At 39.2% G+C, this 15,114-nt stretch overlaps 1 long non-coding RNA gene across 1 annotated transcript in view; it reads right to left on the bottom strand.

Annotated features, from left to right (window-relative positions):
• The window catches only part of LOC107835700 (uncharacterized), a 44,667-nt gene extending 36,497 nt beyond the window's left edge, over positions 1-8,170 (bottom strand). The window contains exons 1-2 of the long non-coding RNA XR_001661509.1: positions 8,074-8,170; positions 5,094-5,134 (exon numbers count right to left, since the gene is read on the bottom strand). This is a non-coding gene — a long non-coding RNA (uncharacterized LOC107835700). The remainder of the gene's footprint in view (positions 1-5,093; positions 5,135-8,073) is intronic.
• Between the last annotated feature and the right edge of the window lie 6,944 nt (positions 8,171-15,114).

Here is a 15,114-nt window from a genome sequence, read left to right as displayed (position 1 = left end):
CCCCTCATAAAATACAAAGCTGGAGTGTCGCCTTGATTCTTTCAAGCGTGTTTGAGAAATCGCTGCTAAAGGCTTACCAGAGGTGTGATGTTGTGACGACTTCCTGAAGGAGGAGCTTCAGAAAGAGCAAGAGATTTTAAACAGGCAGAACCTCAATTTAAAGACGTTAAATTATGAAGTAAGAATTTCTTTTAAGTCATATCTGATAAATTATATATACTGTACACAAGGCATTTTTGCTGCAAATGAAGGCAATGTATTTACATGATTGTGCTCTATGTGCCAACAAGTAATACTGCCTCTTTTAAAAGGTGCCTCAATCTTAAAAATGAATCGGTATTTTCTGTAAAAGTGCGTTGCGATTATTTGACACTATAGTTGGTCTCAACATTCATATTCTCAATGATGTGACTGTGAAGGAATTAAGTATCACTTAAGGCTCTGACAGGCAACACAAAATCCTTGACAACCACAAACGCATCGCAACATTTTGGCCAATGATTTGTTAGATGTCCATCTTTTTGTCACTTAATCAGCTCGTCTCATTAAATACCTGGTTTACAAGCTGTGCTGTAGACAGGTGCTAGAACGAGTAGACAAAAACGCATCGCAAACCAGCTGCCCAACTCATTTTCTTGAAATCTAAAGAGCAATTCAATCCAATTAATTCACTTCATTAAATCAAATCTGGTCAAATCAATAAATGAGAGTTTGCCTAAAAACTGTGGTCAGATTGCAAATGATTCTTGCAGTACTAACACCAAGCCAACTGCTTGAAATGACCCCAATATTTCATGTTCTTTTGGAGTGCTTGTTAGGGTCCCATTTTGGGCATGCAGAATCTGAAAGACAGCGGTTCACAAAGCAATCTCTGCACTCCTCAAATTAAACAAATTTGCCATTATGGACTCTGGTGGCAAACCTCTGCATTATGATGCAAATACAGTAGTGAAAGACCAGCATCTGCACCCAACAGATTCAGTTCCTGGGCACTTGTATGTTTTTTTGCCAGAGATTCAGAGAGCATCTGCATAAGAAGCGCCCCGACTCTTTTGTTAAGTGCCACTTAAAGAGCACTTCTGGATTACAATGTGTTGTTTAGTCCTGAAATTCGACTTGATCCTGCAGTTCAGCAGAAAGGTGAAGAAACTTGCTTTTGCACATCTCCATCCTCGACTTGTGAACCCCCATACTGCAAGTGTCCCATTAACAGTTCCTCTTGGAGAACGAGCAAAGGAGACGGGCGAGATTGCCTCACAAAAGGCCCTTCTTTGTGTTTCGATGTATGACACAACTGTCGGCCAAGCTAGGAGGAAGCAAGGCAATCAAAAATAATCAAGCATTCACATGAAATTAGGGAAGGGGTAGAAAAAGCTTTGCCAAACAACAAAAAAAAAAAAAACGAAAGAAAAAAAAGAGAGAGAGAGAGAGAAGAAAAATGCTGGATTTCCAACTCAATCAAAACTAGAAATTCAATCAGACAAGATGTGAAAAATAAACAATTTTATGCATGCACAGCCCGGACCAGAAGATTGTTGTTTATAACGTTAAACTGAAGAGGGTTGGAGCGGCTCTATTGTGTAGTGGGCATGCCTCTTATTGGTGAACAGAGCCTCTGCATGTCAAGCAGAGGTGGGGCACTCTCCCGAGAGTCCACTATCACAGCAGGTTAACCTGGCACTGCTTTTCTAAGGACTGATTGCCCGGACCCCTGTAGCGCGAGGTAAACCGACAATTTTCCATCAGCAGGGAACGTGGCTTTATTAGTAAAAGTAGGGGGGGAGTGGTTGGAGGTAACGGAGAAAAGTGAAATCAAGTTTACATTGAAGCTTTAAATGTAATAGGAAGGCAAAAAAAAAAATCAACTGAAATTTAAAAGTTTACCAAAATTTGTTTCTATGTTTGGCACACAGAAATGCATCCATTAAAACAATAAGTGAGAGGGGGGGGGGAAGCACATCTGAACACACTTGAGCACAAACCTTGTGAGTTTTTCTGGAGATGTTCTGCAAATATCTCTTTCAAAGCAGTCAGAAGGCTGCTAAAAACAAGCCTGTTTCTAAAGATGTTGGTTAGTGTCGAGCAAGATTTCATCTTTCAACAACTTTCTGACAGGTGAGAAAACATTACCTGACTGAAAAGAAAAAAAAAAAACAACAACCTGCAGCCTGTGTATCAGAGATGAGACAGCTTCGGCAAGGAGAATCAATAGCATCCCCAGGCTGCAAGTGAATTTAGAAGAGTCCTTTCCTCCAAAGACATTGCATTTTTTTTTCTTTTTTAAGCTAAACGTGGTTAAATCTACAAACAAACCCGGGTGAGGGAAAGAGTCACAACTTAGAGGGCAAACAAGCAGAGCCTTATGGTTTTCAAGGTCTCCATTTGTTTTTCCATGTTCCACTGTCAGGTGCAAAAAGGGGCGAGAGCGGCGGAGAGAATGGCGAGTCGCAGTGGGTTAAAAGGCCACGACTGGGATTATAGCGCAAGTAGGGACCCCATACTGTGGCTTGACATGCCTAGCAGCTTACAGTGCATTTTTCTCTGACAATGCCGGGTCATACACTGTCAGAAAGCATGAAATGTTTTCACACGCATGTTGAAAGACACGTGAAATGTTGAAGAGTCCCCACTTTCGAAGGTTATCTGCCAGGGTATTGCTATTTTTTTAAAATAACGAAATCTTTCTGCAAAGTCAACATTGAATCGCGGGGAAAACACATTTGCATGCCTGTAATGTTTGACCTCAAAGGACATTGCGACATGGTCACATTTTCTTTTTTTCCTGTAGGGGGTTTATGGTTCAGAATGGGTCTAAACTTTTGCTTGATGTACTATTTGCAAAAGTGTTCATACTTTACTATGCGACGGTCCCAAACTTCAATGTATTTCCTCAGGATTTTGTGCGATACACCAAAAATAATATGTTTATGAAGGATACAGAAGCTTATAATGTTCTCTAGATCTTGTTTTTGTGAAATTAAAATGTTGAAAAGTGTGGCATGCGTTTGGCTTTAGTCCGTTCGAGGCAATACTTTAAAGAACCTGCTTCTAATATAGTTAGCAGTGCATACATAGTAGTATATCTCCACCATATTACCCTCAGCATGATGCTGCCACCACCATTTTCTCAGTGCAGATGGTGTGGTGAGGGATTGTTTCCCCTGCATGACTCCTAACTGGATTTTACCTAAAGCTTCCAAAGTAAAAGTTGGCTCGATAAACTTTTTAGATCTTGGATTGCTTTAAAAAAATAAAAATAAAATTGGAAAATGTTATATTTTTATCTTTCCACTTAATGTACTAGCTTGCTTTAGTCTACTCCATAAGTTCCCAGTAAAATGCAAGGAAGTTTGTGATTCGCAAAATGATAAAATGTGTGAGTTAACAGGCGTCTCTTGAAACAAAATGACACATTCTGAACAACTATCCTTCAAGAAAACCTATTTTTGCTCAAATTGCTCAGGCCAGTCTTGCATGGTAGTCACCGATCAGCATGTGGGCCGGCTAATCCTGCCCTCCGTGAGCTCATCTATCTGTCCATTCCGTTCTGAGACATGTGCTAACATGCCGTAATAATCATAAATCTTCCCCTTGGCCTGGGCCACCGCATCCTCCTGATTAGGACCTAAGTCCCGGAGGTATCCGAGTTAAAGCTCATGTTATTCCACCCTGAGCATCACTCCTCCCAGTCTCGCAGCCTTTCCATTAAACGTGCCATAAAATGAGGAGGGAGACATGAGCGGAGTCAGAGCGCAGGGAGGGGAAGATGAGCTGTTATGCTCGGGGAAGCGTTCTCTGCATCTGACAAAAATGCGAATTCTTCTCAGTGTGTCATCTGCATGGCTCCCTGATGCAGCAAAGGATTGTCTTTTATCAACAGCCAGCGATGACACTTTCCAAATATTTAATGCATGGGGGAATTTCTTGCTCAATCTGAATGCGTTTAAACTGAAAACTGTTTTTCCTTCAAACAAAAAAAAAAAGAGCAAGAGACGACCCCCCTTCAGTTTTTTTCAGCAGCCATGAAAATATCATGTCATGAATACCGCTCTTTTTTTTATGTTATTCCGCATCCTCCCGCTATGCTGTAAGCGACTGTCAATGGAGAGTCCAATTTTTTTATTCTCCCCCTCCACCTCCCAAATGTTGGTAGGACTCGGGCTCCTGCATGGCCCCACTGCCCTGTTGATGGGATCTGGGGGTCCATAGCTACGGTTCTCCCAGCCCTGGAGACCTGCAGTGGGAAGTAAACTTAGCCCACTCTCCAAAAGCAGGGCACTGCACACCCATCAACACCTCCTTCACAGGTTTGCAGCAGGAAAACAGGAGACGGGAGGAACTGTCAGTCTGCATCGCAGTGTTGAAAAAAAAAAACAAAAACAAAAAAACGTGTGACGATTTTTTTTTTTTTGGAGTCATGTTTATATTCATGCCTCGCATGACAAATGCGGATCTTTTGGCAATATATGCATAAATGTGTCACAAAGATGAATGAAAGCACAATGACAAACAAGTGGTACCTTGACACTTTTTGTCACTTAAGCACTGGCATGTAGATACCGTGCACTCCATCTGTCAGCAAAACGCCTCTAGTTACTGGATGTTTGTAGAAATAAATGATTACTGAGCTCTTGCAACCTTCAAAAAAGTAATTGAAATCACAAATGAAAAATGTGAGATTGATTTCAAAAAGCAATGTAACAAAGCGAATGTTCTGCAAATGCTTTGAAGGGCGAGGTATCTGATTTTAAAAAAAAAGCATGTATACAATTTTAAAATTATTTTTACATTAAATGCTTTATGCATTTCTTCGAAGATATAACGTCTTTTTTAAAGCAGTTCTAAGTTAACATTAAACTATAGCTGAAGCTGTCTGTCCTTTCAATCAACATTCATTTTCTTAAACTGTGTTCAAAGGAATATTTTTTCCCTCACAAAATCTACAGTCCTTCAATAATAGATAGCTTTAGTTCATGAAATTAATAAGAAGCAATACGTTTTCCTCAAACCTTCTTTTTAGCTCTAGAGTTTGTAAGTGAACATTATGTGTGTGTGTGTGTGTGTGTGTGTGAGTGAGTGGTTGAAATGTTTACCTTGTGGGTGCGTCGTTTGTGGCAGCCATCTTGTGTCCCTGCTATAGAGGAAGGCCCGCCTCAAACCCAACTCTGTTATAGGAAGTGCAGTGATAAGAGCTGGAGTTTGATTGGTTGAAGCTTGAAGTAATTAAACAAATAAAATGACTTGTAAATTGTGCATTTTCTTACATAAAATGTTTGCCTGATATTTTATTATTGATAAATAATTGTTAGTGTTTATTTTGTGTGCAAGTTAACTGTATGTCCTTCTCCCTTCCCTCTTCCTTACCCTGCACTGTGGACTCCTGAGGTGATTGGTCAATTTAAAAAGGGAAGGCGGGGCTTAACCAATGCATAGGCGGACTGCTTGATGTGTCAGAGACTGATAAGGCCGCCATTTTGAAATCTTCTATGATCCCAGACAATTAATAAACCAGCTTTGTTTGCCTCTCAGTGTAACAGAAGTTTATTTTTCATTATCTACTATAACATTTGTTTATGGTTAAAAAAAAACCCACACATATTCAGTTTGTTGTTGGTGTTTTCAAATAATGAATGTATGTAAAAAATAAAAAGTTTTCTTGAATGCACTTTTATAAATACAAAGAAAACTGATTTAAAGAATGAAATAAAGTGAATGAACAAAATGATGAATATCCCTTGCATCCACATGTTGCATGAAAATAACTTATTTTAATCATCCTTATTTTCAAAAATGCTGCTCAGCTTTATGTCATTTCCAGCCAGAGGAAGAGCTAAAGAGCCACATGCGGCTCTGGCACAGCAGGTTGTGGAACCCTGGCCTAAACTATGCAAAAAATAAAAAATAAAAATAAGGGGGGGGACTGAAAAGTTGTTTGGGCTGATTAAATTGGCCAAACCAGTCTGCTTATGGACGAGTTGAACAGGATGTTGAAGCTGAAAAAGTCACATTTCTGATATATATTCCTGGCCTAAATAAAAATAGGGACTGACAAAATGGAAATACTCATGAAAATGGGTGTCTATGCACATCCATTGTTTGTAGCAGGTTTTGACCAAAGACTAGGTGTAGGAGCTCTCATTACTGTAGAGTTTTTGCTGCTGTCGTATGAGTTGGATCTTATTGGCGCCGTCTTTTTGAAATAAACAGTGTTTTCATTGATAGTTTCTGTGACACGTGAACCTTCACACCGCTACTGGAGAAAGGTTTTCCTCTCCTCATTTTTCTCCAACTGAGACATTGTCCATACGTACAGAGAGGTAACTTTGTGTTTTGATTAATACAACAGAATCTATTGAAATAGCTTTGGTCTAACCAAGGAGTTGTTGGGATTCCTGAATGCTGTTCAAATGCCTTCGGTGTTGATGAACGGTGAAAATGTCCAAATTGAATTTAGTCCGACGGTCTCACATATCCCAACTATTTGACACTTGTTCTTGACTTAACTCTTAAGACGGGATGACGTAACGGACGTTATGAAAATCTAAAACTCTCTCACTATAGTTGAGAAGAGACACTCTGTGGATTTTAAATTATCAAGCCATACGAGGGCACCGCTTTTCCATTTTTGTGGCCTGATGCTTAACTTGGGGAAAGAAAAAAAAAAAACCGCTTGCTGGCATTAAATTCAAAGTGAGTAAAATTGTACAATAAATAAGTATTATGTGTCACTGTTGTATTTTTCTGCTCAGTGAAGCATGCTGCTTTCCTTTGAACCTGAAGGTGGACAGCTCATTCTGTTGGCAGCTTCACATGGAGGAGGAGTAACAACGCAACTCATGCAGCTGAAGAAAGAGTAAATGCTAATAAATACATGCATTTCTTGAGTCTTTTTCAAAATAAAGCTTTGAAAAGTGTACTAATTAATTTTGCTCAGCCACTTGTATTCCACAACAAAATCCTAAACACAACCAGTAGCCTTCAGAGGTAAATAAGAGTCATGGAATGTGAAGCTTGGCAAAGTATGAAGGTCACTTTTATTACTATTATTGTTAGTAAGAGAATGAATTACTCACAAGTGGGCTCTTCATACATATTAAATGACTTCTGAAAGGAAGTGTTTATGTTGCATTTCATTTTGGGTTATCAGCTCTGCTGTTTTTTTTTGTTTTGTTTTTTTTGTTGTTGTTTTTGATTTTGTGTGGCCTGTAACATAACAATCCAAAAATAAAAACATTGACATTTGTGCTGTTCATGAGGTAAAATATTAAAAAGTTTAAGGAGTCTAGATACTTTTCTTTTAGCTTCCAGGCACCGTGTGATCAAAGCTCGAATAAATGAAGGCAAATCAGCTCCAAACTGCCAAGCTACACCTGCATACTTGTGAAACATGGAGAACAAGTCCAGAATAATCTGTTTCATGGCCAAGCGTATCGGCTCCATCAACGAAAAATATACAGAAACACCCGGAATCCAACAAGACTCGAGCAGACTGGACATTGACATGTCAAGTGCTAACTGACTGCCTGTCAATACACTCAGTGAGCAGAAAAGTCTCGCACCGTCAGGGGACTCTGAGATACAGGCGAGAGAAAAAAAAGAAAAAAGAAAAAAAAAAAAGAAGGAGGTGAAAGTCAATCAAATTAGCTCCTTCCAGCTCACTAAACTCAGGAACTGGAGGTAAGCAAGTCTGGCCTCTTCTGAGAGATCTGACGGTGTCTATGGGGTGCAATCTGAGTGGCGCCCTGTTGAGAAAGGCCAACACTGATAAACCTGCAAGAAACAGCAGCAGAGCTCCTCAAATATAATAAAGGAGGGCATTCCAGGATAAGTCAGGATACACAACAGATCACCTAAAATTGCCGTTGCGACCAAGTGGACTTTTATTTCGACGGAAACATTCTGACCAAATGTGCTGATTTACATGTGACGAAGCCTTCACCAACCTGTTATTTATTGTTTTTCCTTTCTCTCGTCTGGTGACCAGAACCCTCAGGAGAGAAACGGTCTAGCGGTGGAAAAAAACAACAACAACAACAACAAAACGCGGTTAAAATCAGAGCGATAATGACTTACTGAATATTGTCTGCATCGTGGGGCCTGCAGCCGGTTTGATCCCTGTCCCGTTTCATTTCCGCCTCATTAGGCAAAAACCAGCGGAAGTCAGACAGCCTTTTACCACCGACGCGCTTTAAGACGTCGAACGTTCAACACGGTCACGTCGCAGCGCACGAGAAATTTAATCATCTCCAAGTGAAACTGGAAGCTGCGTCTTCATTTGGATTAATCTCGTGTCAGGAGTCGTTTGGTGTGATTTGAAAAGGGGGGCGGGGGGGGGGGGTGAAGGGGTCGGAGTGAAATCAATAAACGAAATCAGAAAATGAGAAAACACATGCGAGGGGATAGGAGGGTTGGGAGGCCAGAGTGTGTCTGTTTGTGTGAGTGCACAGTAGAACTAGTAGGGGGGCATAATTCAGCTCATTCCTGTGTCACGTCGTATAAATCTATTTAAATATCAGCGGGGACTTTTGTTGTCTTACCGCTCCAGAGTTGAACGTGAGTGACAGCGGAGGGGCACAGGAACACCTTGGCTCTCAAGTACGAATTGTTTTGTCGTACAAACAACAGTCCCCTCTGAAACTTTTTTTTTTTTTAAACCTGTCACAATAGATGTTCAAATAGAGAGATCAACTAGACGAGTTGATCTGCCGTGACTTAAAGATTAGATTTTTATGTCGGGATAAGATTTTTAACCAGTGCCCTTTGAGTTTGCTGTCACTGCGAGAGAAAACAAATCAAGTGCCGCGTGTGTAATTTGGGGAATTTATGGGCTATCAGTGCTGTCTTTACTAATAAAAAAAACACAAAGCATTGAATCTCATCTGATCAGACTTTTACATGAGACAAGATGAGCCCATTTGGAGTCACATCAGGCTCTTTTTCCTCACACGGTCTACATCTGGCTTCTCTGTTCTTAGTGCGTTGTTTCAAAAACAAACACGGTGTTCTTGTCTCAAAGTTCAACGTGTAATTCGTTGTTTAGCATTCAGGGATTGTTCAGTCCATTTTAGAAACTCTTGACACTCGAGAAAGACTCACAAATTCCGACTTTGTCTTATATTGTTTTTAACAGACAGCTCAGGACTTTTGAAGTGAGGTTCTGTCAGTCAGATACAAGCAGTCAATATCTTACCTGCAACTTTCTAAGCATCTTCATTTTGCATAAATCAAGATATAACAAGAAAACAAAGTAGTGCAAAAAAAATAAAAATAAATCAATAAAATGAGGTTCTTTTAAAAGTTCCTATTCTTTTTGGCTTTTTGTACTACTTTACCTTTTTTTTTTTTAATCAGAGCAGACCTGGCGTCCCCAGGGTTTAAATAAAAAAAATGTCGACACCAATTGAGGGGGTTGGCCGCTTAATCTGATCAAATTTTTTTTCTTACAATTGTGAATGATTGAACAATTTTCCAAACACTACAGAACATTAACACAGCAAGTACCACAATGAAATTCAAAGTTTCAGCTGACAAGAAGTTATTGACTATCGCATTTTACATTGGCATATGAAAGAACACAACAATCCCTATATCAAATTGAATGCATTTTCTTCAAAGTCATCATACTGATATAAATAGGCTGTATGTTAGTCCAAAGTCAAGTATCAGTGAGTCACTTTGCCAACAAGGTTGCTGTATCCTGTATCCTGGGATGCTAACTGGCAAGAGGTCAAGCATGTAAGCTAACCACAGTGTAACTTTTTTTCCTTTCCATCCAGCATTAAATGTAAATGTTCTTTGAGAGCATGCAAGACGCAAGCTTGTGAATATTGGTTAGTGGTTCTGAAAAAACTATATTGCCTGGTAAGTGCCATCACCAACAGTGTTCTAAAATAAAATGACCTCCTATTTGAGATAAGGTAATTGACTTTACACCAACAAATCAGTGGAAGGGAAGTAAGATTTTTTTTTTTTTTTTTTTTGCTTGACGTTGCTTTTTTATACATTTCATTTATATTACATATCTATGTGAAAAAGTTTTAAAGTAGTGGTAAAATCTGCAACTTTTTTAAATACTTGAAGTGCCGGTTCACTAAATGAGAAGTGGGGGGGGATGGGAAGAGAGTCTGGATGGGGGGTAAGGGTTAATGTCAACCCCACATGGTGGTGGACTGTATAAGACTGACTGGACACATCTGTGCTATGTTCTGTTCTGAGTACGAGTTTCATATGGGAAGCTCATCGTTGGTGCACAGCCTCCACTCTTCATTTCACTTGCAAAAATATAGGTCTCCCTGCCAGTAATTGTTCAATGCAAACGGACAAACAGAAAGTGTTTGCAGGAATTTCTGTGGGGTATTTTACGCTGGAGCCGTTTTAAGATGGTAAAAGTCCTCTTCGTTCTTGAGTCCCGACATGCTACCTGTTAGCTTCAGTCTCTGAGAGAATCTAATCTGGATATAAACTCATGGAAAACACAGAATTATCAACATCAAATAAGTTATTAGCTCTGCATACCCTTTTTAACAAACTCTCATGCAGTTTTGTCGCACTACCCCTTTAATCAAAAGCTTACTGTGGACTTTTCTTGGATTTTCCTGAAAGAAAACAACAAGACCCGTAAAATGCCACGAGTTTTTTTGTTCCGTTACACGGCATTCTCATAAAAAAAATAAATAAATACATAAAAAATAAATAGCAAGCACACACCACCCAGTCACCTCTTTGCAGAGTTGCCCCCAGGGGGGCACAGGCCTGGCCTGTGTGAACATCAAAGGAGTCAAGGTAAAACGGCATGTTTACAGGTGGGAGGAAATTGGAAGTTTCCTTACCCTTGCTTGCTTTGAATAGAATAGGAAGTCTTTAGTATGTCTGTGGAGATCAAGGTGCTATGCTCTTTAAAAAAAAAAAGTAATCTCTGCATATCTTGTCACATGTTCCTCTCTTTTTCACGTGTGCAAAGAAGCACATAAGCTGTGAATGCATGGGCAGAAAATCAGCAACATTATCCGGTGTGTGTCTCCTGGTTTCTTTGTGTTCTGCGTGCGGATAATTGCACTTTGATGGTACACCTGCTCCTGTTTTGAAGCGCCTTGGCTGAAAAAGAAAAAAAAAGAAAAAAAGAAAAAAGGAGGTACCTGGAAATGTCTCCTCCTAGCAGCACATTACCTACTGAGGTGAATAAACAGAACTGGCAAGTTGCTGTATGGGAGCCATATTGAGAACCTTGCTGCAAAAGCACCAGCAGGGAAGGATGCTGAGTTTTTGAGGGATTAGTGAAATTCTAACACTTTTTTTTTCTCCTCTCACTCTCTCGTCTTTTTGGTGGGGGGAATCCACAACAATGAGCGCACCTCGGTCGAGCTCGAGTATGTCATTTACTCTGCACCTCTCCACTTTGTGTTTCTCTGTGTGCATGAGAGGACCAGTCGAGCCAAGCGTTCTGCATGAAAGGGAGAGCGTTTAGCTTTTGAGGCTATTTGTGCTTCTGACTCTGTGGTGTTTGTGTCCGATGGGAGGCGCCTGCGCCAGCTTCCTTAAAGGAGTGAGGAGGGGTGGTGGGGAGTAGAGGGGTGGGGGTTTGTTTGTTTCTCCGCCGTGCCAGGAGAAGTGACAGCCATTCCGGCTCTTTCACTCAAACACATTCATCTGTGTGAGAAAGAAAAAGGCGGCCGCTGAACCTCAGATGAAAGGCCATGGGAGCTGCGCTGCACAGGAAGGCAGACTGTACATGGACTTCAGTGCAAAGCACAACATGAGCAGCGGCGTGACAGAGACGGACACAGATGGAAGCAGAAAGGAAGAGAGAAAGGAAGAATGAAAGAGGACAGTAATTTCATAAAAATGAGTTTTTATTTATTCTCAGAATTTTCTTGAATCGCAATAAAATTATATAAAAAACACTTTAACTTACTTTTAAGATAAAAGCAATGGGGGAGGGGGGGGGAGGAAGACAAGAAACATGTGACAATGGTGCAACTTGCACTACTTTGCACAGTGGAAGCATTTTTAAGAAACTGAGTATTTAATGTTTGTTGTTATGCAGAGTAGTTGTACTGCACTCACCACTCCTCCTGCCATGACTCATCCAGAATGAGAGTACGCCGATTTAAATGTGTGCACATAAACTTCTTACTTTTTATTGTTTTCCTTATTTCTCTATAACTTTTGTAAAAAAAAATAAATAAATTTTTTTTTATTGCCGACTTTGCCGTTTATATGGAGATTCGTCTTGTTTCTGTATTTATGGACCTGAATTTCTTAATAAAGCTGGAATGAATGAGGACCACACAAAAAGCTCCGAGCTTCAATTGTAAGATAAAATTAGTAATTGAAATAAAAGCTATATACATCATATTTATCATACTATGACAGGATGTTTTTTAAACATCTGAGTGACTGAATAACTTTATTTCATAGACAAGAATTTTGTCTAAGAAATGTAGCTCAGTACATTGTATTATTTGGCTTTTGCGGGTTATTTTAAGGAAAATCGGTTTGACAGCGGCTCTTTGTAAATATTCCCCTCCACACGTATTCATTCGGGCACACTCGAATTCAATTAAAGGATGTGGCGTTTGTTTTAAAAGTTTTCTTTGAAAACATGCACACCTACGATTTTGTTTCCCCCTGCAATCCCTCTGTTGTTCCTTGCTGGGAGAGACGAGGGAGGGATTTGGGAAGTCTGGCATTGTGAAAATTAATTTGGCTGAGGAGACAAGAATTTCTAAGGGCCGCCCCCACAGGTAAGCAAAAAAAAAAAAAAAAGAAAAAGAAAAAAATAATAATAAAAAAAGATAGATATATAGAGATGGTTTGAGCTTGGACAGATTTTTTGGGGGGGAAACAAAGCAGCATCACAGAAAGTAGGTTTAGCGCTTGGAGTTTGAGCAAGAGAGCGCTTCCCAGAAATATCTAAATCTCTTTTCGAAATAAATGTATATTTCGTTCAAGTTAACTTTCTAAGTACTTGTTTTTAGTTTTAAATGACCAGCGTAATTCTTGCTTTGTTCTGAAGGTTGCTCATGGTTTATTTTAACAATCTTGTAATTCCACAATGGCCGAAACTTTTTATTTTATTTTCATAAGATTAAAAAGTCAGATTTAGTCTTTCGTGCCACAAACTGTCGCCATTCCCTTACTCTATGCCTTTTGAGTGAACACGTTAACGTGCCACATGCTTAAAAAGGCAAAGGTTTCATTTCTAAATAGGCGGACACGATAAACCTATGACTGAAGACTTCGCATATTAAAACGAGACATCATGGCAAGTTTCAAAATACTGAAGCTATAAAATCATCTGGTTGACCTTGGCGCATAAAAGCGAACGAATTCATGCGTGTTTGGACTTTTGCCTCTTCATGCTGCTTAACTTGTATTTTATTTTATTTTATTTTATTTTATTTATTTATTTTTACATTCATTCATAATTAACACAAGGGAAAAAGTCAGAGTAATAAATCACAATAACTTGATTATCCTTTTAAACACGCGTAAAAGTTGATAAAAGCGCCACGTCACGCAGACGTGACGTGTCTGTGTACTTGATGAGCAAATTGACGAACGACTGACACGTGCGCAAACCAACAAGTCTCCATGGTTACATGGTGTTATACACACACACACACACACAAAAGTACACACACACACACACACAAAAGTACCACATTCAAGAAATGGATGTGTGAACCAACCCTGCTCCTGTCAAGATGATCATCAATATGTTCCTGTGATATTAGGGTCTGTGACAGCCCAACGTCTCCTGCTTCCCCTCCATCACCAACATTAGGCAGCCGCAACACTCATCGCCTCTGACGTATGATAGGTGCGCGCGCAGTGGCATATGTGGCAGTGATTAAATTGCGTTTCATCGTTCTTTCCCGCTGGTCTCGCTGAACGCATCTGTCATATTTTGACATGAATCATAAAAATTGCAAACAATCTGGATGATCGTTTTTTATTATTATTATTATTATTTATTTTATTTTATTTTATTTTATTTTTGATTTGTTTGTTTGAATACAATCGCACATAGTTTAAAACCATTTAAGCTTCTGAGTTTAATTAAATGAATATTTCGCTCATATAGCAAAATGTTAAGAAACTTTTAAAACTTTTTTTAATCTTATTTTTTTTTTGTTTAATTGCATTTGTTTAGTTGTGCAATCTTAGAAATAAAAATACCCCTAAACTTTTATTTATTATTTTTTGTTCACTAATTAAGCCCGACCGGAACTCTCAAATGACCTTACATGATCTCTAGAATCTAACTTTGAACTGAGGCTGGAAAATCGCAGCTGGCCCAATGAGGCAGTGGTTTCTTCATTATTTACAGTATGGCATCCTTACAGTACAAACAACCGCGTACAAAGAGCAGTGAGAAGTATAAGGAAACAAAAAAAAAAGCGCTTCCTTTCTCTGCGGATCAATATCAGCGCAGCAGGAGCCGAACAGGAACCGACATCGACGCACTGTTGTGGAGCTGACCTTTCCCACTCTCCACGGGTCATACCTTTGCTCAGCCGAGGAGGTCAGCGGGCCAGCTACTAAAGGAGGCGAATATATATATATATATAAAATTGTTTTTGCATACAAACCGATATTTCATACGTGCGCCTCTTGCGAATAATTGTTTAAGTTACGCATTTTCTGCTTCTTTTTAAAAAAAATCAAAACAGAAAATTTGGAGAAAAATAATAAAACAGAAGGAAGAAAAATTGGATTTTGACTGGAAAATAACATAATGGTTTGAAGTCAAACTGGTTAGGCTCTGTCAAGGTTTAGCATTAAACCATTAAAACAAATATCCCAGGGAAGTTGATCAGTAATGTTATTTTTTTATGTCAAATATTATTTTTATAATTGTTTTATTATAAGAATTACAATAAATACTAAAGTCAGTTGTTGTTTTTTTAAGTTGTACACCTGCAAGAGTGGACATTTTATGATTAATTCAATCGCAAAATTCCAGTTTCTTCAATTGAAATATTTTGGTTTATGGTTGGGCACAAAAACATACTCTTAAGGAAATATGTTTATTAACAGCTACTCATCTGTGATGCCTCTTTCATCATATTTAGTAGTCCCCATCTGTGATGAACGTTCATAGTAACAAGT

Source organism: Poecilia formosa, unplaced genomic scaffold, assembly GCF_000485575.1.
Source record: "Poecilia formosa unplaced genomic scaffold, Poecilia_formosa-5.1.2 Scaffold19, whole genome shotgun sequence".
NCBI lineage: Eukaryota > Metazoa > Chordata > Actinopteri > Cyprinodontiformes > Poeciliidae > Poecilia > Poecilia formosa.
This window is presented reverse-complemented; position numbering and strand designations above follow the sequence as displayed.